Raw genomic sequence first — 21,932 nt, forward strand, 5'->3', positions numbered from 1 at the left:
TGCCCAATAATTCTTTAGGGCGTAGGAAATGTAAAAGAAAATGTAAAAGAAAACGAAGATATTTGGAAGCAAACATTTTTAAGTGCATGATTTTCATTGGCAGGATGAATAATTCTATTGCAAAAAGAAAAAAAAAAATCGGTGAAATATTATAATTTTTGTTGGTTTTAAAGGCCTAATTGCAAAAATCATAATTTGCAGTAACAAATTTCAAAGCTTTTATCCTTTACCCGCTAATTATTATTATTCAAATCATGTGGGGCGGCAAGTCCAGGCTATTATTGCCGCCCCTATAAAAGTGCCACCCCAGGGCATTTGGCCCCCCCCCCCCATGTGAGGGCCCTGGATCATGATGAGGGGTAGATGGAGATGGTTTGGGCATGCTCTTCGCACTCTTCAAGAGAGATTAGTTCACTAAATGTTCAACTGGGCTCTATAAGGCACTAGAAAAGTTGGAAGGCCCAAGCATACAGGGCTGAGGACTGTAAAGCGCGAAGTAGGAGATGATGAATGGAAAAGTATTGAATTAAAAGCTCAAGATGAGACGACTGGCGAAATGTAACCGAGGCCCTTTGTGTCAATAGGCATAGGAAGAGGAGATGATGATGATGATTATCTATATATATATATATATATATATATATATATATATATATATACACATATATATATATATATATATATAAATATATATATATATATATATATATATATATATATATATATATATATATATATCAATTCTGATCTCATTTCCATTGTTAAAGTACGTCCGGTTTAAAATATGGTAATTACTATTATTTTTTTTTATTTTGTCAATTACAGTCTACAGAAACTGGTGGTTCACAGTGTGGGGTTCCAGGTTACATCCACCTCCCTTGGGAATGGGGATTATATTATTTTCTGTACTATAGCCTATGTGCTGTTTCAAGTAGCACGCTCTTTTGTACAAGGCCTGAGACTATATCGGCTCCTACCTTTTCAAGATTCCTTAAGCCAGCCATACACGCAGAGGACTGACTGAACGGTTTGTCCTTAAGGAAATGCCCACACACGCTATGGACTAGCCTGCTTAGTTCAAGAGGATTGGGCACCCAGGATAGGCCCACATGGTTATTTTTTTTTGGTACTTATTAACAAAATTTGGTACGTTATCGGGTATCAAGTACATTTGGTAGCCTACAACTAATTTGGAAAATGCCAAATTTTGGTACTTTTTACTTTCTTTATTTTTTATATAATATAAATCTATGAAATCTGACTTTAGATAATCATATGAAGGAACGTGATAGGCATTCTCTGTCGGCTTTTACGTGGTGGTGATTTGGCCGCTACGATGTTAATGTACTTATTTCGCTTGAAGTCATAATAGGATTACATTTTCCGTTTATCCTCATTAATCCGAGAATCCAAGAGTCTCCTGGGAGGAAAATACTAAATGAATTTTTAGACCTTTTTGGAGATTATCTCATGCTGGAGCACTACTGCACTTTTAATTAAGTGTACTTTTTGTTCGCGGTAATTTATAAAAATGTGAAAACCATTGCGTTATATAGGCAGAGAGAAAATGTGAGAGATATTCACAAGTTAACAGAATTATCAGTAACTACTTAATTTACCCTCTATCCATATTTTACACCCTCGTTTTTTCCTATGAAGAGAATTCATAAAACTTAATCAGAATATTCTTTTTTTTTCACTTTTGTTTCAGTATTTGTTTATTATCAAAATACAAGATGCTATTGCACGAATAAGGCAGATTACTGTGTGGTTTTAAAGATAAAATAAACCATGAAAAAGGAGAGGAAATTTAAGGAAATCACAACTTGGAGAATGTGAGGGGAAAACCTAAAATAAAGAGCAGTGAAATGCATAATATTACTAACTTGTGAAATGTAATCAGTTTATCTTTATACCAAGAAAAAGTGCTCCGATCAAGGATCGAAGTATGAAATACCGTACATGTCAAAATAGGTGAGTCAACCCCGTCAACATGCTAGACCGTGCCCACACAAGCACGAGACTGGCGGGCCGTACTGCCAATCGCGACGGTATTACGACATCTATGAGTAACACATTTTTCTTTGTTTTGTCGACTAGTGACGTCTGGTCAATGCGCTTGTATCACCCTATCCGTCCTTATACTGTAGTCCCAGAGTAATTTAGCCTGGCTATTTTTTATTACGACCTTTCTTGGTGTTTTATTGTTTCTGTATCTATTATCTACAGGCATTTATAGCCTGCTTCGTTTATATCCAACTGGCAGCTTTATCACTTTAGTTCATGATACTTTTCCTTTCTTTATGTTAACTAGGGCACACTTTTTTATTCCAAACTCTATCTTGATGTCTGCTGATACAATCCTTGTCATCTGGATTATTATTATTATTATTATGATTATTATTACTAGCTAAGCTACAACCATAGTTGGAAAAGCAAGAGAGAAAAGTAGCACCGTGAGGAAAGGAAATAAGGAAATATTTAAACAATATGAGAAATAAGGAACAATAAGAAAAACATTTTAGAAATAGTAACAACATCAAAACGGATATTTCATATATAAACTATAAAATGACTTGTCGGCATGTGCAACATAAGACCATTTGCTGCAAGTTTGAACTTTTGAAGTTCAACCGATTCAACTACCGGATTAGGAAGATCATTCCACAACTTGGTCACAGCTGGAATAAAACTTCTAGAATTCTGTGTAGTATTGAACCTCATGATGGAGAAGGCCTGACTATTAGAATTATCTGCATGCCTAGTATTACAAACAGGATGGAACTGTCCGGGAAAATGGGGATGTAAAAGATGATCAGAATTATGAAAAATCTTATGCAACATGCATAACAAACTGATTGAATGACGGTGCCAGAGATTAATATCAAGATCAGGAATAAGAAATTTAATAGACCGTAAGTTCCTGTTCAACAAATTTAGAAGAGGATCAACAGCTGAAGACCAGACAGGAGAACAATACTCGAAAATAGGTAGAATGAAAGGACCAAAACACTTCTTCAGAATAGATTGATCACTGAAAATCTTAAAAGACTTTCTCAATAAGTCAATCTTTTTTTTTTTTGTGCAATTGAAGAAGATACAAACGTAATGTGTTTCCCAAAGGTAAATTTGTTGTCGAGAATCACACCTAAAATTTTAGAAGTTATACAAAGTTAAAGAAACATTATCAATGCTGAGATCTGGATTTTGAGGAGCCACTGTCCTTGACCTATTTACAATCATACTTCGATTTTTGTTAGGATTCACCTTCATGCCACACAATTTGCACCATGCACTAGTTTTAGCAACCCCAGATCTACATTCAGGAGATAAAATTAAGGCAAAGAGTGAAGCATCATCTGTATAAGTAACAAGCTTGTTTTCTAGGCCAAACCACATGTCATGTGCATATAATGTGGTGTATTATGAAAAGTAATGGGCCAAGAACACTACCCTGAGGAACACCATATATCACACTCCTATACTCACTATGGTGCCCATCAACAACAACTCTTTGCGGTCTATTACTTAGAAATTCAATAATAATGCTAAGAAACTACCCACCTACTCCCAACTGTTTGAGTTTGTCAACAAGGGCTTCATGATTAACACGGTCAAAAATAGCACTAAAATCAAGGCCAATCATACGAACTTCCTCACCACAATCAAGGGGTATCTGTACAGTATTAGAGATTGTATGAAGGGCATCACATGCTTCAAGGCCTTTATGAAAACCAAATGGCAAACTAAGGAACAGATGATTACTTTCAGAAAATCTAGCAAGACGTTTTGACAAAAGACATTCAAAAACTTTAGATAATGTGGGTTATGGAAATTGGGTGGTAATCAGTTGGACTTGAGCTATCACAAACACATTTACATTGTGGAGTAACATTATCAATTCTCCAATAAGTACTCAAAGCTCCTTTTCTTGCTAACTTGCGCAAAATTACAGATAATTTTGGAGCTAAGAAATCTACAGCATTAATCAAAAACAAAGAAAAAATACCATTTGGGTTTGCATCTCCATTATCATCAAGGTCCAACAAGAGAGCTTTAATTTCACGAGATCGAAAAGCTAAACTAGTTAGGAAAACAGGAATGACTATTCCCTTGGCGTCTTTCACGAACAGCTTAATGTCATCCACGAACATCAGGGGGTTTATTAGGTGGTTTATTCTGCTGCCACCTTTCTTCAGTTGGTACTCAACTTTAGTCTTTTCCAGCACTCCTGTCATGGGAATGATAGTTACTATGAAGAGTAGTGAGGATAGTGAGTCCCCTTAAAAGATTCCTCTCCTAATGATAATCTCTGCAAGCCCTTCTCCAGAACATGTAAGTGAAGTTTTCCAGTTTTGCATTGTATTTTTGAGGAATTTGATAATTTTGTACTCTGCACCATATATCTTTAAGCATTCTCTCAGCCTTGTAGTCTATCCATGCTATACTCAGGTTGTTTTTCCTTCTTCTGCTATTCTTCGTAATCATTTCATCTATCAGTAGCTGATCTTTTGTGCCTCTGCATTTCCTTCTGTATCCTTTTTGCTAGCTGGGAATGGTGTTTGTTTCATCTAGGTAGATGTATAGCCTTTCACTGCCGATGCCTGTTAGCAGCTCCTATATCATTGGTAGGCAGGTAATTGGTCTGTAGTTGCTTGCTATATTACCTTTGTTTTTGTCGTTATGAATTAGTTGTCCTTCCCATGGTCATCCATTCAGGTGCTTAGTGGTGTTAAATAACATTGTATCTGTGCACTATCTCTCCAGTGTACAAACTTATTAAATTTAGACTACCTCTACAGAAACACGCAGTGGTGAAAAAATAAACTTTAGACATAAATAAAATTTCTCTCCTTTTGCATTCATTGAAGAAGTTACAAAGAAAGTAAATGATGCTATTAGCATTCCTTGGGATCATGATGACCAACGTTTGTTGGGCGCTATGTGTGTTGACTGCCTTATGACCATATATAATATGGTGGGGTAAAGGTAAATATGATACCATGTATCCACTGATGAAAAAGACTATTGTGACGAGCCGAGAGAAGGTTGTGACTCAAAGACAGGATGAAAGCAACTGAGTGAGTTTATTATAGAACACTCTCCTTTATATACAAAAGCTCAATGCAACAGGAAATTTCATGTTCAAAACCGACACCGTTACCGGTGAGAAAAACAGGCATGTTTATTCAGGTTCTTTTTAGTGTACGATCGTGTGACACATGGTTGATACATGGCTCCCCCCCTATAAATGACATACTGTACATGTTAAATAGGGCGCCCTGATCTAGAGAGGCGAACTGTAGGTGGGTCATCTGGCAGGAGATAAGCAGGTTTTAGACGATCAATGGAGACCCAGTCTTCTTTGCCATGAATGTTTAGTAGGAATGCTTTCAGACTGCGTCGGATCACAAGGAAAGGGCCCGTGTAAGGGGGCGTTAGTGGTGGCTTGCTAGTGTCGTTGCGCAGGAAGACGTTCGTTGCAGAGTGCAAGTCTGTCGGTATGTGATGCTTCGCTGGGGCTTGTAAGTCTGGCGGCATGGAGAAAATTTTCCCACGACGTGACGTTTGTGCTGGAGACTGTCGGAGGAGGTTGTAGAAGGAAAAAATTCGGCAGGGGCGCCCAACGGGTCGCCACACAACATTTCAGCTGCCAAAACGTCGAAGGCGTCTTTAGGAGTGATCCTTAGTCCCAGGAGGACCCGGGGAAGCTGAGTAAACCAGTTGGAATCCTTGCAGCGGGACATCAAAGCTGCTTTGAGGGTGCAATGAAAACGTTCAACCATTCCATTGGCAGCGGGGTTGAGAGGTGAAAGTGGTACCCCTGTCAGAAGTAATATGCTCAGGGATACCAAATCTTGCAATCCATCCTGAGAGTAAGGCAGATGTACATGAGGCGGACGTTGCATTTTCCATGGGAATGGCTTCAGGCCAACGAGTGGAGCGGTCGATGACGGTAAACAGGTAACGATGTCCTTGTGATGTGGGTAGGGGGCCTACAACGTCGACGTGAATGTGCGCAAAACGACGTTGAGGTTGAGGAAAGGTGCCCACTCCTGAATCCATGTGTCGATGTACTTTGGAAGTTTGGCAAGAAGTACAGGCGCGGACCCAATCCTTAGCATCCTTAGAAATGCCGTGCCAAATGAACTTCGTCTTCAGCAGCTGTGCAGTAGAACAGCACAAGGGATGTGAAAGGCCGTGAATGAAATCAAACACCTGCCGGCGCATGGGAGCAGGAATCCAAGGTTGCGGTCTACCAGTACTGATGTCACAGAGGAGGGGAGTGTTGGAGTCTTCGAGGGGGAAGACTTCCCAACGGAGGGACGTGCAGGATGTCCTATATGCTTGATACTCTGGATCCTGTCATTGGGCTTCAGCCAGGGCATTGTAATCCAATCCCAGTTGAACGGCAGCCAACGTGTTTCTTAACAGGGCATCGGCAACGGGATTCATTTTCCCAGGGACGTATTGAAGGGTGCAATTGTATTCAGCCACGGCGGAGAGATGTTGGTGTTGACGGGCGGACCAGGCGTCAGATTGTCGAGTGAAGGTGTGCACCAGAGGCATGTGGTCTGTGTGAATGACGAAGGGCGTACCTTCTAAGAAATGGAGAAAGTGACGGACAGCCAAGTGCACCACCAGTAATTCGCGATCGAAGGTAGAATAACCCGATTCTGCCTTGGACAGTTTTCTGCTGAAGAAGGCCAATGGGCGGGGCGAGCCTTTGACCACCTGCTCGAGTACTGAACCAATAGCGACGTCGCTGGCATCGGTGGAGAGAAGGAGAGGGGCATATGGGATAGGAAAAGTGAGTGCCGCAGCGGTTGATAGGGCCTTCTTTGCATTGCAGAAGGCCGCTTCTTGAAGGGGACCCCACTTCAGGTCCTTTGGCTTGCCCTTGAGGAAGGCGTAGAGGGGAGCAAGAGTGGTGGCAATGGCTGGCAGAAAACGGTGATGATAGTTGATCATGCCCAAGAATTCCTGCAGAGCTTTGACGGTCGAGGGCGCGGGGAAGTCCTGAACAGCTGCTACCTTCTCAGGGAGGGGATGGACTCCTTAAGGAGTGATGCGATGCCATAAGAACGACACTTCGTTGGCGCCAAAGGTACACTTGTCGTACCGGACTACAAGGCCGTTTTGTTGCAGGCGGTCGAGCACGATGCGCAGGTGACGGAGGTGTTCCTCTTTTGAGGAGGAGAACACAAATATGTCGTCCATATAACATACACAGAAGGGTAGGTCCCCTAAGATGCCATCCATGAGACGTTGAAACGTGGCCCCAGCATTACAAAGGCCAAAACAGGAGTAATTAAAGGTGTATGTACCAAACGGAGTGGTGATGGCGGTCTTGGGGATGTCTTCTGGGTTCATAGGCACCTGATAATACCCCTTCAAGAGTTCGAGCATAAAGAAAACCTTCGCTTTGTGCAGGTAGGAGGTCACGTCGACAATGTTTGGGAGGGGGTAGTGATCCGGTTCTGTTTGCATGTTCAGGCGCCTGTAACCCCCGCATGGACGGAGGGAGCCGTCTTTCTTCAGACCGATGTGTAAGGGTGATGACCATGGGCTGGAGTCCTTTTGGCAAAGGCCCATTTCCTCCATTTCGGCGAACGTCTGTTTGGCGGCTGCCAATCGCTCCGGTGCTAGACATCTGAATTTTGTGAAGATTGGGGGTCCTGTCGTCTTGACATGGTTATAAATACCGTGCTTGGCAGGAGCCGTGGGCGTTTGGTGAAGTTCTGGACGGAAAACTTCCGGGTACAATGTTAGGAAGTGGGCTTAGGCATCCGTGGGTGCGCTGATGTGGAGAGCGAGGTTGGAGGGGGCGTGTTGAAGAAGTGTCAAGAAGTACGAGTCTGTGTTGACCAATCGTCGGTGGGCGACATCGACCAGAAGGTGGAAATGAGAGAGGAAATCCGCACCGAGGATTGGCAATGTGACGTCAACAACGAGAAACTTCCAATTAAATTTACCATTTTCGAATGATAATGTGAGGTTCTCGTAAACGTAGGTGGGTATTGCAGATCCGTTGGCAGCTACCAAGTGGACGTCAGCAGACGTAGATAGACTACGTCGTGTCCTGAAGAGTTCCCTTGGCAAAAGAGAACGACATGCACCCGTGTCTACCAAAAATCGCATGCGTGTTCCTGCATCATGTAAAAAGAAAAGATTAGAAACATGGGAGGCCACTGCCACGTGCGATGGCCTACTTACACGTTTTTTGGCCACTGATAATCCTTGGCACATTTCTTTGCGGTTGCCCCAAATCTGAAGTGGTAGTAGCAAAACTGCGGCGGATGGGAGGTAGTAAGTGGCTTTCGAAGTCTTTAGTTGGGACGCGAGCGAGTGGTGGGTAGTGGGTGGCTTTGTCGCCGCTTCGGCACATCACGGGGTAGGCGTGTATGTCCTAAGGCATTCATGTCAGCTTCGGTTGACGTTGAATAGGCGTCATCTTCGTCAGGGGTGGAGGCGTTGATGGAGGTCTTGAAGTGGCTGTCCATAAGGGCGTTGGCTTTGGTCATCAAGTCCTTTATGGGTAAACTATCGACATTGGTATGGCAGCGCGTATAGGTCCGGGTAAATGGCGTATCCAAAGGGCACGAAGTAGGTTCACCTCACGAGGAGAGCCGTCTGCGGCAGGCTACAGGGGAGCGATACTGGTCATTTCCCTGAGGGCGAGCGAAGCCCTTTGGTCCCCAAACTTTTGTTGCGAGAGCTGAAAAAGCTTTGCTACTCAGGCGGCTGGAGATGGCGAGTACTGCTGCAGAAGGTATGTTTTGAGGTCCTCATACGCTATTGGAGTATTTCCTTGTTCACAAAACCAGTCGGATCTTTCCGGGAAGGTGTCCTCGGGTATCGCTGCAAGAACATAATCTGCTTTGGTGGTTGAGCGAGTCACACCCTTGATGCGAAACTGGACTTCTGCGTGCTGAAACCAAGCAAACGCCTCTCCGCTGGCGAATGATGAAAGTTTCAATGGGGGAGCCGCTGCATTAACTTCCGTAGGGTCCGCCATAGTACCAACGACGGAGGGGCGAGGGGGTGTGGAAGGCGGGAGGAGCGAGTCAACGTCCGTGGTCACCAATGTGATGGGCCAAGAGCAGGTTGTGACTCAAAGACAGGATGAAAGCAACCGAGTGAGTTTATTATAGAACACTCTCCTTTATATACAAAAGCTCAATGCAACAGGAAACTTCATGTTCAAAACCGACACCGTTACCAGTGAGGAAAACAGACATGTTTATTCAGGTTCTTTTTAGTGCAAGGGAAGAGCGAAGATACAAGCATAATATATACAGAAAATGAACTATGTACGATCGTGTGACACACGGTTGGTACACTATAATTGTTAAAAGACCGATCGCCTTAGTTTGATGGTGAGACTTCAGAGAAAAAGAGGGGAAACGACGTAAAGAAAGAAACTGGAATTGGTTAAAAACTGAAAGTACGTGGGTAGAATACAAAATTACAATGTGCTAATATAACTATCTACTAAGAAGAATAAAAGCGAATACTATAAGAAGCAGCAACAGACATTAATAAGTTATATCGTCTCCTAAATGGTGTAATGGGAAATGTAAATGAAAAAAAGACTAAAAGATGGGTTTAGTGACCAGGAATTAGCAAATAATTTCTAACATTCTTTAAAAACAAAATACAAAATATAACTTGGTCATTTACGTTTACAAAGATTCAACAAAATACACAAATAAAATTAACGAAATTTAATGATTTAACACAAGGCGGTCACCAAGATTATCACATGAGCAAAGAAAACAAACTGTGCGATTGATTGAATGCCAAAATCTGAAGTAACTAGAGAAAGAAACTTTTCTAGTTTAGCTGATATAATTATGAGAATGGCAAATACAAGCATTGATGAGTGAAGTTCTCCAAATCTGAGAAAGTGGCTATAGTCATATGAATTCGGAACAGGACTCTAGATTACCAGAAAGTAAGCTCATATGGACCTATTTCAAATCTATCGATTTCAAGAGTGCTACCATATGTAATTCTTGAATAACTAATTAGTCACTATGAAGAAATGGAAGCTTTGCCAGACAATCTGTCTGCTTACAGAAAATTATACTCTACGGAGATAATTATTTGTTCTGTTGTAAGTGATATGCTGAAAATGATGGATGAAAAAAAATGTGGTATTTTAATATTACTTGATCTTAGTGCTGCTTTTGATACAGTTATGTATGAACTCCTACTAAATGATTTGTGGTCCATCGGTATTTAAGATTAAGCTTTTGACATAAATTACTGTGCGTAATTTGGAAACTCTTATTCACCGTATGAATCTTTAAAGAGAGGGGTACCTCAGGGGAGTGTGCTGGGCCCAATCTTATTCTGTATCTATACTATTGGTCTGTCATAAATACTGTACAGGCATGGAGTGAAGTTCAAACTATTTGTAGATGATGCACAATTTCACTTTTCCATAAATGATATATACGACACTACTGAAACTCTAAACCGAATTCTTGCCAGTGTTAGTGAATGGATGACAATCAAAAAACTAAAATTAAATGAAAATAAAACTGAGTTTGTGGTGGTTGTAAAGAAAAACACCGTAAGAGACTTGGGTGATATTCAAATATACATAAATGACATCTCTGCCCCGAAATCTAATAAAGTTTGTGATCTAGGCGTATCTCTTGACTGTAAATTGTCTTTCAATGTCCAAATAAATAATATAGTAAAAACTGCTGGTTATCATCTTAGAAACATTGCTTTTATAAAGAAGTGCCTGGATGAACTTTCTGTAAAGAAACTTGTGATGAACTTTGTTATTACCAGGATTGGCTAATGTATCTCCATCTACTACAATTTACCAAACACGCAACATAAGAAATGACAAAACTTAATAAACAGGTGTCTCACCTTAAGATGGGATCACTCCTACTCTAATTGATTTACACTGACTGCCTATTAAAGCGAGAATTGAGTTTAAAATATGTACAATAACCCACCAACTTATCAGAACCGGACGTCCAAAATATCTAAGAGTATTGCTACATATTGTGCGGTCAACAAATCGTGTTGACACGAGAATAGTTACATATGGTTTCAAATTATTGGAACCTAGATGTATGTCTACTGTAGGCTCTAGAGCTTTTAAATATGCAGCCCTGAGACTATACAATAAGATCCCATTAGACCTTCGAAAGACTGGAGATATCAAGGCTTTCAAGAAGAAACTTAAATTTTTTTTTGTCTCTAAGTGCTTTGATAGTGTAGATTTGACAATAAACGAGCAATATCTGGTGTGAAATGTTGAATGCTTTCAAATGAACATGATAAAAGGACTGTGGAGGTCCCATAGAGAGTAGGGTTCCCTTGCTGTATAGAACCAGAAAAGCAGCCCGTAAAGTAAAGTAAGTAAAGTACAATGCTGGAGTTTTTCTGCCATTCTTGCATGTAAGACTGAAGTATTTGAGTCAGTAACTATGAACTTCATCGAGGCCTGGTGCTTACAAGTTTGGAGTTTTCTTCAGCTTGTTTCTTATAGTTTCGGTAGTGATATCAGAGAACCTTTGCTTAAATCTTCCATTTTCTTCATTTTTTTACATCCTGTAGCCATTTTTCTAGTTTATTGTGGGGTACTGGCTTATTCCATATGTCTTCCCAGAGTGTTTTGGATGGTTCTCCTTCTGGGTTTTCCGGATGGTTGTCATCACCTTTTAGTTGGCTGTATATGCATTTCAGGTTTAGTTTGAAGAATCTCTTCTGCTGATATCCTTTGGTTCTGTATACATATATCTGGACCTTCTGTATCTCAGCATTTATTCTTTGCTTGATAGTTTTTCTTATATTAATTAGTCGCCTCTCCTGTACTTTGTTTTTTCATTCAGTTCCTTCTGTATCTTGCCATTTTTAGCCTGTTTTCTACCATCTCTTCAAGTTCACTCAAGTCAGCTCTCATTTCTGTTATTTTGTTTTCCAATCTCCTTTTCCAAGGAGAGTGTCTTTGATTCTGCTTATTGGATTGTGATATTGGGATCTTTATCTCCATTAATGCCACACCGAGTCTTGATCCTGCATTTGTGAGTTCATTTGTTTCTGTGATGTTACTAGTCTGGATTAGTGTCAGTGTTTCGTTGACCTTCTTGTTTTTCAGTTTTTTTCTGATTGTCGGCATATCTCTTTCTATTTTTTCTCTTTCAGTTCATGATAGCTAGTTTTTCTTCTTTATGTTTTTTATTTGATCAGCCAGTCTCTGTTCTATCCCAGGGTAGTTGTTCCTAAGTTACCAGGTGTTATGCATTTTTTTTTTCGGAATCCTCTCTTTGTCGGACCGCTCTGGATGTAGCATCTCCATACTTCTTTATCTCTTTCCCTTGTTCATTTTCTTATCTGCTGATGTAGTCTCGTGTGAAGATAGTACTTGGTTTCTATTTAGGTCAGTGTATTGATGACGACCGTCAGGTATCTGATCTTCCTCTATTGTCGTTGAGTTGTATACCTGACTGCCGGACGAACACCTATTTTTAGGAGTTCCATTTATATTGTTAGGGTTGATTTCTGTATTTCTATACCTGGGCCCTACCAATCAGGATAGGTACTGTACTCAAGTTCAGCTGAGTGGACTGAAGTAATCATGGTAAAGAACCTTACCAGGGAACACCGCCATGGTGAGGATTCGAACTATGCTCCTGAGGATCCAAGAGCCATCAAGCCTAGTAATCTAACCAATGAACCACGCTGACCATTATTATTAATGTTATTATATCTATTAAAAGGAGACTTTTGTCAACCTGTTGGAAAGAAAGGCATTTACAGCAAATTTGATCTTGTGAAGTTCCACCGATCCAACCACCAGATTAGGAAGATCACTCCACAACCTGGTATAGCTGGAATAAAACTTCTATAATAATTAATACTGTCTATTATTATTATTATTATTATTATTATTATTATTATTATTATCATTATTATTATTATTATTATTATTATTATTATTATTATTATTATTATTATTATTGTGGAAATTTTTTTTGAATGAGTGGGAAACTGTGTTCTGGGAAGGACTTTCTACCACAACATGCAACAAAGATCTACTCTGGGGAATAGAATCGTGAACACTCTAACCACACAAACCAGGGAAAATTACTTTGACGATGTAGTTCACTCGAGGCAAGATTCTGTCCAGAGAAATTAACTCCACACAAAAATCTTTAAGACTCTGCTATAGATTTTTCACTAATAAAGCCACCTCACTCTTAGGCTCTATTATAGATCCGTCCTACCGACTCTAGTGAGATGCTGGACTGGAATTTTACTTTAAAGATAGTTCCGTTGAAAACGGAAATGGGAGCAGTGGTGTACTGTATGTAATAATTAAAATGAGAATCTTCACATCCGAAACCCAAGAATAAAAGCTTACAGGCACTTATATCACTTATCTATGTTCTCATAGTTCAACTTACTCTCGTGATACCTTTGAGATGATCAATACCTTTAACTCCACTTACCAAAACTTATCCCAAACGCATAATTATTTTTTTTACATTAGGTTAACATATAATTATTCGAATGAAAGAAACAAGGATATGACCAGGTATGACCTAATCTAATTTCTTTATTATACAAAAAATGCAAAGAAACGGACATCTTAACATAAGTAAATAAAGTCATAGACAATTAACACAAAATCAAAATAAATGAGAAATACCCAGCAAAACATATACTGTAAAGTGGTTACTCAATTTTATCCCTAAATTACCACCCGAGGTCTATTGTAATGTTACATAACAAAAATAAGGTACAACACAAGGTCAGACACGTGGTCATGTGACCTGAGACTTGAATACCCTAAAGGAAATATATAACAAAGTATAAAATACAACAAATCCCACGCACTCAGCCAGAATAATGCAAAGCCAGCAATGAACCTATATGACGTAAAGTAAAGTATAAGTCTAAAGTGGGAAATTTTGTGTGGCCACACGTTTACCTGCACTAACTCAAACGTTCAGTTTTGAAGAGCTCTTGTCCAGAAAATGCAGTCATAGGTAAGCTCTTTTTAACAAGCCCACCCAATCCTATATGTCCCTTGCTGCTTGGCTAATCGGGTATAACTGGTTCAGGTTCCAGTCAACCCCAACTCTGTTTACCCATCCAACAGCTCCTAATCACAGGGACACAGGTTGGTCTTCTGCTGGAGCAGCTGAACAATCGCTGGGTTCAGGGGGGAAGGTCCAGGGGTGGACCGAAATTTAGGGCAAGCAGGTCAGGTGAGACAGTCAAACACCTATACTGTAGCCTACATGTGGCCGTCTCATAAGCAAATGGGCAGATTCCTGGGTCAGACTCAAAGGGCTTCAATTGGGTTCATCTCCTGGTCAGGTGAGCATCAGTTTGCATTAGCTACGCATATTGAGGTGTCAGATCGGGACTTTCAGGCAGGGCATTATATTTTTGTAGAGAATGGTGGTTTAGGAAAGTTATTATACCTAAATTACAAAGAGAAATTTTGCAACTCTATAGGAAAATACATAAGTATACACCTAACTATCTGGCATACAAAAAATGAATAAGTTAAAAGAGTATTCAGCAAAGGGCTGATGTAATGGGCAAAATGTATCCCAAGCAGACCAAACTTGAGTTGGTAGAGAGAGATAAAATTAAAATGCTTATAAGCTAGCAATACATAAATCATAATCAATTCCAGCGTAAGAATTCTATCTCGAAGCACATGCCTTAAGGAAACAGCCAGTGTACACAGCATATGTCGATTGTCCCATGTTTCTACCACAGTGACGTCACGAGGATGAGGTTTATGTATCAATAGCAACTTTACCATAGTCTATTGATGTCTTGGTAGAGGAAATGGAACTTAACCATAATGTATTAACATTATGGCTAAGTTTAAAAAGAAAAAAAAGTGAAGAAAATTCTTTACAATTATTATTATTATTATTATTATTATTATTATTATTATTATTATTGTGAAGAATTTTCTTCACCCTTCTTTTTTATAGTTTATTTTTATGTAACTTGTGCACAGCATAGTTTGATTGCCCTAACATGCCGAAACTGATTGTAATACGTTTTCTTTTGATCGTGACATCACGGTGGGAGAGGTTTAGATAATGGTTCTTCCGTAAGCAAGTGTCTCGAGATATAGATCCTTTGTATTAATTATATTTCAAACATTAAGTATTTTTGGGCTCAAGCCATGACGTCCTGATGGAAGGTTCCTTCAGTAGCTTCCTGAGGGTATATATGACTACAGTAGATATTCCCAGAGAATTAAACTAAAGGTTTCACAGAATTCTAACTTCTGGCGTGAGTACCCATAAGGTTTCCCTTTAGGATATCGTATAATAACAGGGGACGTATTCTTGACACGCCACATAGCTATCTGTACCCCACATAGCGTTTACGCTTCAAGGGGGAAGTGTGGCAAGTATCAGGAGGAGCCATTACAAAACTCTCCTGCGTTACTGTTACGGTACCTAGCGATGTAAACAAACGGCCTCCATAGCTGGCCGCTATCTTGGTTTACGTCACATCCGCGCGCTTCATTCCTGTTTCTGTAGCGATCCTGATAGAGTGTTCTTTCCCAGTTTTCGCTATTTTATTGCATCATGTTGCAATCTTCAGCCTCGCCTTCTTCTGGAAAGTTGAGTACCATATTCTTGTATTGTATAAATAAGCTCTAGCCGTAAAGTAACGATTTTTTATCCTTAAATCTTGTGTTTTGTGGCTGAGCTGTGCCCCGACCGGAGGTGTCATGTTTCGTCGCTGTTGCTCGCCTCGCATGCTTTATTTAGTTAGCCAGAGCAACCTTCCCGGTCTTATAACTAATAACTACATTAGTTATTTTGTTTCTCTTCTGCAACTCAAGTCTGCTAGTCTAAAAGGTATATTCATGCACCATGTAAGCCCGATTTGCTAAATACCTATCACTTTCATTTTTTATTTGTATTTCAGATAGTTAGGATTAGTATGATGTATGTTCCCCACGAATCGCAAGATTGCTTCTTGTATTGTTAAAAGAATACTGCATAAAACTCACAAGCCACAAGCCCACTAAGCCTGTCCTGAATTAAAGATGGCATCTCAAGATACATAACCTATGCAGCCTTGATGCATTGCTGTTGGAGAGAAGGAAGCTGGTAGATTGTGCCCTGGAGTCGTCCTCATAGATCTTAGCGCCGCGCTAGTGTGCACAGGAGGGCTAACTGCCTGTTGTGAGTTGACTTCGCACTCTCTGCTCACCTCAAACCAGCCTGTTCCCTTGTACTATCAACGGATTCCAGCAAGGAAAGAACTTCCAAAGAGCCTCGGGAGGTCAGAGATATTAATGAGGAACTGACAGCCCCAATTAGAAGGCAGATCAAGGCTAGGGGAGCTGGAAAAGGGTGCTGACTTCCCCTTAGCACAATACTTTCGGACACTGGAACAAATGGTGGATTTCAAGACCGCCATTCTCTGGACACAGGCGCCAAGGAAAGACTAGTGAGTTAGCTTGAGCAATGCCCATTCCCCTTTTAGATGAGTTCTCAGTTGATTTCAAGTAAGGTTTAGTTCCCGCACTGGCATTAAATTTCGGGCTGCGTGCATGGAGCTTAATGTAATTTTGTCTTATTCACGTCATTTAAGTCTCAGACCACTTTCATACAAAACATCCCTGCTCCCATGCATTGCCTTCAGCGAAATTGTTTATAATGCAAATTTCCTGTTGAGCTTCTCACTAGGGTCGCTAGGACGGATCCGAAATAGAGCCTAAGAGTGAAAGGGGGTAGTAATGACAAAGCTAAACGAAGTTCAAATCATTTGTCACGTGTGGGGTTTTAATTCTCTGGACTAATTATGAGGCTTTTGCTTAGAGTGAGGGTTTGTGAACTGTATCACCAAATTTATTTCCAGGGTGTTGTGCCCTTGAATGTTAGTGCTCCTTTTCCTCCCCTGATTGATTCTTTGTCGTATGCTGTAGGGAGACATTTCCAGAACAACAATTAGTTCCCACTCAGACAAAACCAAAAACCTTTCTTCATAATTATTATTTCTAGCTAAGCTACAACCCTAGTTGAAAAGTAGGATGCTATAAGCCCCGCAAGGGCTAGAACAGGGAATAAAGAACTCAGCGAGGGAAGGAAATAAATAAACTACAAGAGAATTAATGAACAATTAAAATAACACATTTTAAGAACAGTAACATTAAAATAGATCTTTCATGAATAAACATTAAAAAGAGACTTAGATCAGCCTGTTCAACATTAAAAAAATCGTTGTAAGTTTGAACTTTTGAAATTTCACAGATTCAACGATCTGATTAGGAAGCCCATTCCACATCTTAGTCACAGTTGGAATTAAACTTCTAGAATACTGTGTAGTATTGTGACCGTCATGATGGAGAAGGCATGACTATCATAATTAATTGCCTATCTAGTATTACGAACAGGATGGTACTTTCTGGGAAGATCTGACTGGAAAGCTTTGTTATTTTCCCAAACTCTTTGAAAGAATTCTAGAAATAACTTGTGATGATAGAAGACCATCTTTCAATATTCAATAGTTACCTATAAGTTAACTTCCATTCTCTATGTTAGCTTTTCTAGTACCCGTTTTCTTTAAGATGATTCTCCTATAGATTCTGTCCATATATTCTCTCGACCTTGAATTCAACGCACAGACATTTATGGAGTTTACTAATAGGCTTTAACTTTTCACTTTACCCTTAAATAATGGCTATTATTTTATTTATCTTTAATATCTCAGTTTTTCCCTTATATACTTTCAGTTTGAGGCTTAGTTTTACCATGCGTAGCCCAAAAAATGACAACGATTTTCTGCTTTTCAGCTTTTATCTTAGTTCATAATCCTCTTAAATGGTCCTAATTCGTTACAGTTATAATCAGCAAAGTCTTAGGATAAATGTTTATGAAGTCAACTAATACAGTATTCTACACCTGAGTTCTTTAACTGTTCACGAAGGCGAGATATAACTAGAAAGTGTTGGTGTTCTGAATCAAGCCGACATTATGCTGACAAGATCATGGCTATTAAAATCGATTAGTAAATGGAGTTAAAAGTATGAAAGTGAATGCAAAGTTTCTGTGGACCTCTGGAATCAACGACAACGAGACATCAATTAACAATTCTTACTTACTTTGACGGCTGCTTTTCCGGTCCCATACAGAAGGGGGAACCCCACTGTACAGGACCTCCACTGTCGCTATTATCTTGTTCAGAGTATTCAACGTTTCATATCACGTATTGCTCATTTACTGTTGAATTGTCACTGTCATACGACTCATGGAATAGAAAAGTATTCAGTTTCCTCTTGAAAGTCTTAATGTCTTCAATCATTTGGATGTCTCGTGGGAGCTTATTGTATAGTCTCGGGGGCGCATATTCAAAGGCTCTGGAGCCTACAGTAGACATCTATCTAGGTTCCAATAGTTTGAAACCATCTGCAACTATTCTCGTGTCGACACGATTTGTTGGCTGCGCAATATGTAGCAATTCTCTTAAGTATTTTGGACGACCGGTTCTGATAACTTGGTAGGTTATTGTACATATTTTAAATTCAATTCTCGCTTTAATCGGCAGCCAGTGTAAATCGATTAATATAGGGGTGATCATTTCTCTAGGTGGGACCACTTTTATCAGTATTGCTCCTCTGTTTATTATGTTTTGTAATTTTTTAAGTTGTATTTTTGGTAAATTGTAATAGATGGAGTTGCAGTAGTCAATCCTGGTAATAACACAGTTTATCACAAGTTTCTTTATAGAATTTTCATCCAGGTATTTTTTATTTTTATAAAAGCAATATTTCTTAAACAATAACCAACAGTTTTTACTACATTACTAATTGGGCATTGAGAGACAAGTTACAGTCAAGAAATACACCTAGATCACGAACTTTACTAGATATCGGCACTGAGTCATTATTTCTGTTCATTTGAATATCACTTAAGTTTCTCACGCTGTTTCTCTTACCCACTACCATGAACTCAGTTTTGTTCTCATTTAATTTTAGTTTTTCAATTTTCATCCATTCTATAACACTATCAAGAATTCGGTTTAGAGTTTCAGTAGTGTCATGTATATCATTTATGGAGAAGTAAAATTGTGTATCATCCGCAAATAGTTTGAACTTCACACCATGCCTTTGCAGTATTTCCGATAGACCAATAGTATAGATGCAGAATAAGATTGGGCCAAGTGCACTCCCCTGGGGGTACCCCTCTGTTTAAAGGTTCGTATGATCAATAAGAGTTTCCAATTTGCACAGTGATTTCTACCAACCAGGTAGTCTTTTAGGTATTCGAGATCTTGATCTACGCCGGTGGACCGTAGATCATTTAGTAGCAGTTCATGCACAACTGTATAAAAAACCACACTGAGATCGAGCAATATTAAAATACCACATTTATTTTCATCCATCATTTCTAGCAGATCATTTACAACAGAACAAATAACTGTCTCCGAAGAGTATAATTTTCTGTAAGCAGACTGATTGTCTGGCAAAGCTTCCATTTCTTCCAAGTGACTAATTAGTTGTTCAAGAATTACGTATTCAAGTACTTTTGAAACAAAGGATAGATTCGAAATAGGTCTATATGAGCTTAATTCCTGGTAGTCCAGAGTATTTTTCAGAACTGGTGTGACTATAGCAGTTTTCTCAGATTTGGGAAACTTGCATTCATCAATGCTTGCATTTGCTATACTCATTATTATTTCGGCTAGACTAGAAAAGTTTCTCTCTCCAATTACCTCAGATATTGGCATAGGATCGATCGCGCAGTTTGTTTTCTTTGCTCTCTTGATAATCCTGGTGATGTCATCTTGTGATATGTTGTGAAATCTTATTAGTTTTTTCTCTGTGCCTGGTGTATCATTAATCTGATGTTGAGTATTTACAAATGACCTGGTTATGTTTTCAATTTTGTTTTTGAAGAATACTAGCAAATATTTGCTAGTTCCTGGTCACTGTATCCATCAGGTAGCTTCTTTTTCGATTACATATCCCATTACACTATTTAGGAGACGTTATAACTTATTTATGTCTGTTGCTGCTTCGAGGATCTTTCTCTTATAGTATTCACTTTTTTCCCTTCTTAGTAGGTACAGTAGTTATATTGACACGCAGCAGTTTTGTATTCTACCCAAGTACTTTCAGTTTTTAACCTATTCCACTTTCTTTACGTCTTTTTTCCTTCTTTTTCACTAAAGTCTCTCCGTCAAACCAAGGAGATTGATCTTTAACAGTTATAGTCATTTCCATCTGTGGGCACATGGTATCATATTCACTTTTATTCACTTTATTATAAGTGGTCGTAAGACAGTTAACACACATAGCTCCCAACAGACGTTGGTTATCATGATCACAGGGAATGTTGATAGTATCATTTATTTTCTTTGTAACTTCTTCAATAAATACGGTAAAAGAAAAATTTGATTCATGTCTAAAGTTTATTTTCTTTACTATTGTATGTTACTGTAGAGGTAGACTAAACGTAATAAGTTTGTGCTCTGGGGAGATAGTAAATTTTTCTTCAACATTTATATCACATACAATATTATTCATTCCATCACTCAAAACTACTATAGGTCCAACGTATGCCCAGTTGAAGTATTCATTTTGAATTGATAAGTGACCATGAACCTCTTGAACTAATTTATTCTGCAAAGTCGAAACCTCCTTTACGTATTAAAAGGTGAGCCCTGAGACTGCAACCTTTTGATTTTAAAGACAAGTATAAACCTGGAAAGACTAATATAGCTGATGCATTGTCTAGATTACCTTTACCAGAGACTCTTAAAGATAGTGTAGCAGAGGAATAAGTTTATTTCATTGTAAAGAGTAAACACTTATGGTCTTAACTATTAAGGAAATTGAACAGTGGTCTGGTGTTGATGATAAATTGTGTTTAGTTAGAAAAGCTATTAGAACTGGTAATTGGGACAAGGTTCCTCATTCTAAGCACGTAAAAGATGAATTTTCTACAATTAGTTGTTTACTATTGAGGAGACAATGAATAGTAATAGCTAAATGTTTGAGAAAACAGATTCTTGATTTGGTCCATGAGGGACACCAGGGCATTGTAAAATGTAAGAGAAAACTAAGGCAAAAGATATGGTAGCCTGGTATTGACCCTGAGGTAGAAAAGTATGTAAAAATTGTAAAGCATGTTTGTTAATGAATAGTAATTATAGGCCAGAAACATTAAACCCAACTCCTTTACCAGACAGGCCATGGCAACATGTAGGTGTAGATATATGTGGTCCGTTGCCAAGTGGTGAGAATTTGTTAGTTGCTGTAAATTAATATTCTAGATGGTTTGAAGTGGGAATATTGTATTCTACTAGTTCTACTTATGCAATAAAATGTCATTATAAATGGTTTATGCCTCATTGTTTGCCGGAGCTCATTGTGACTAACAATGGTACACAATTTATTTCTTGTGAATTTACGAGCTTTTTTTAATGTAAATGTCTTAGTCCATAGGAAGGTGGCACCACATTCTCCACAGGCAAATGGAGAAGTTAAGGGATAAAATCGATCCATTATGAAAGCTGCTAAAAGAATAAAAGCAGGGGGTAAAGAATGGAAAAAAAGAATTGAATACATTTTCGAAGGCTTACCGATCTACTCCATCTGTTATAAATAATGTTAGCTCTGCTGAACTTATGTATTTCAGCTGTGACCAAGTTGTAGAATGATCTTCCTAATCCGGTAGTTGAATCAGTGGAATTTCAAAAATTCAAACTAGCAGCAGATGTTTTTATATATGAAATATATGTTTTAATTTTGTTATTGTTTTTAAAATATTTTTATTAATTGTTCATTATTTCTTATATCGTTTATTTATTTCCTTATTTCTTCTCCTTACAGTGCTATTTTTCCTTGTTGGAGCCCTTGGGCTTATAGAATCTTGCTTTTCCAACTAGGGTTGTCCCAAGTT

The sequence above is a fragment of the Palaemon carinicauda genome, chromosome 6, assembly GCF_036898095.1.
Source record: "Palaemon carinicauda isolate YSFRI2023 chromosome 6, ASM3689809v2, whole genome shotgun sequence".
Lineage (NCBI taxonomy): Eukaryota > Metazoa > Arthropoda > Malacostraca > Decapoda > Palaemonidae > Palaemon > Palaemon carinicauda.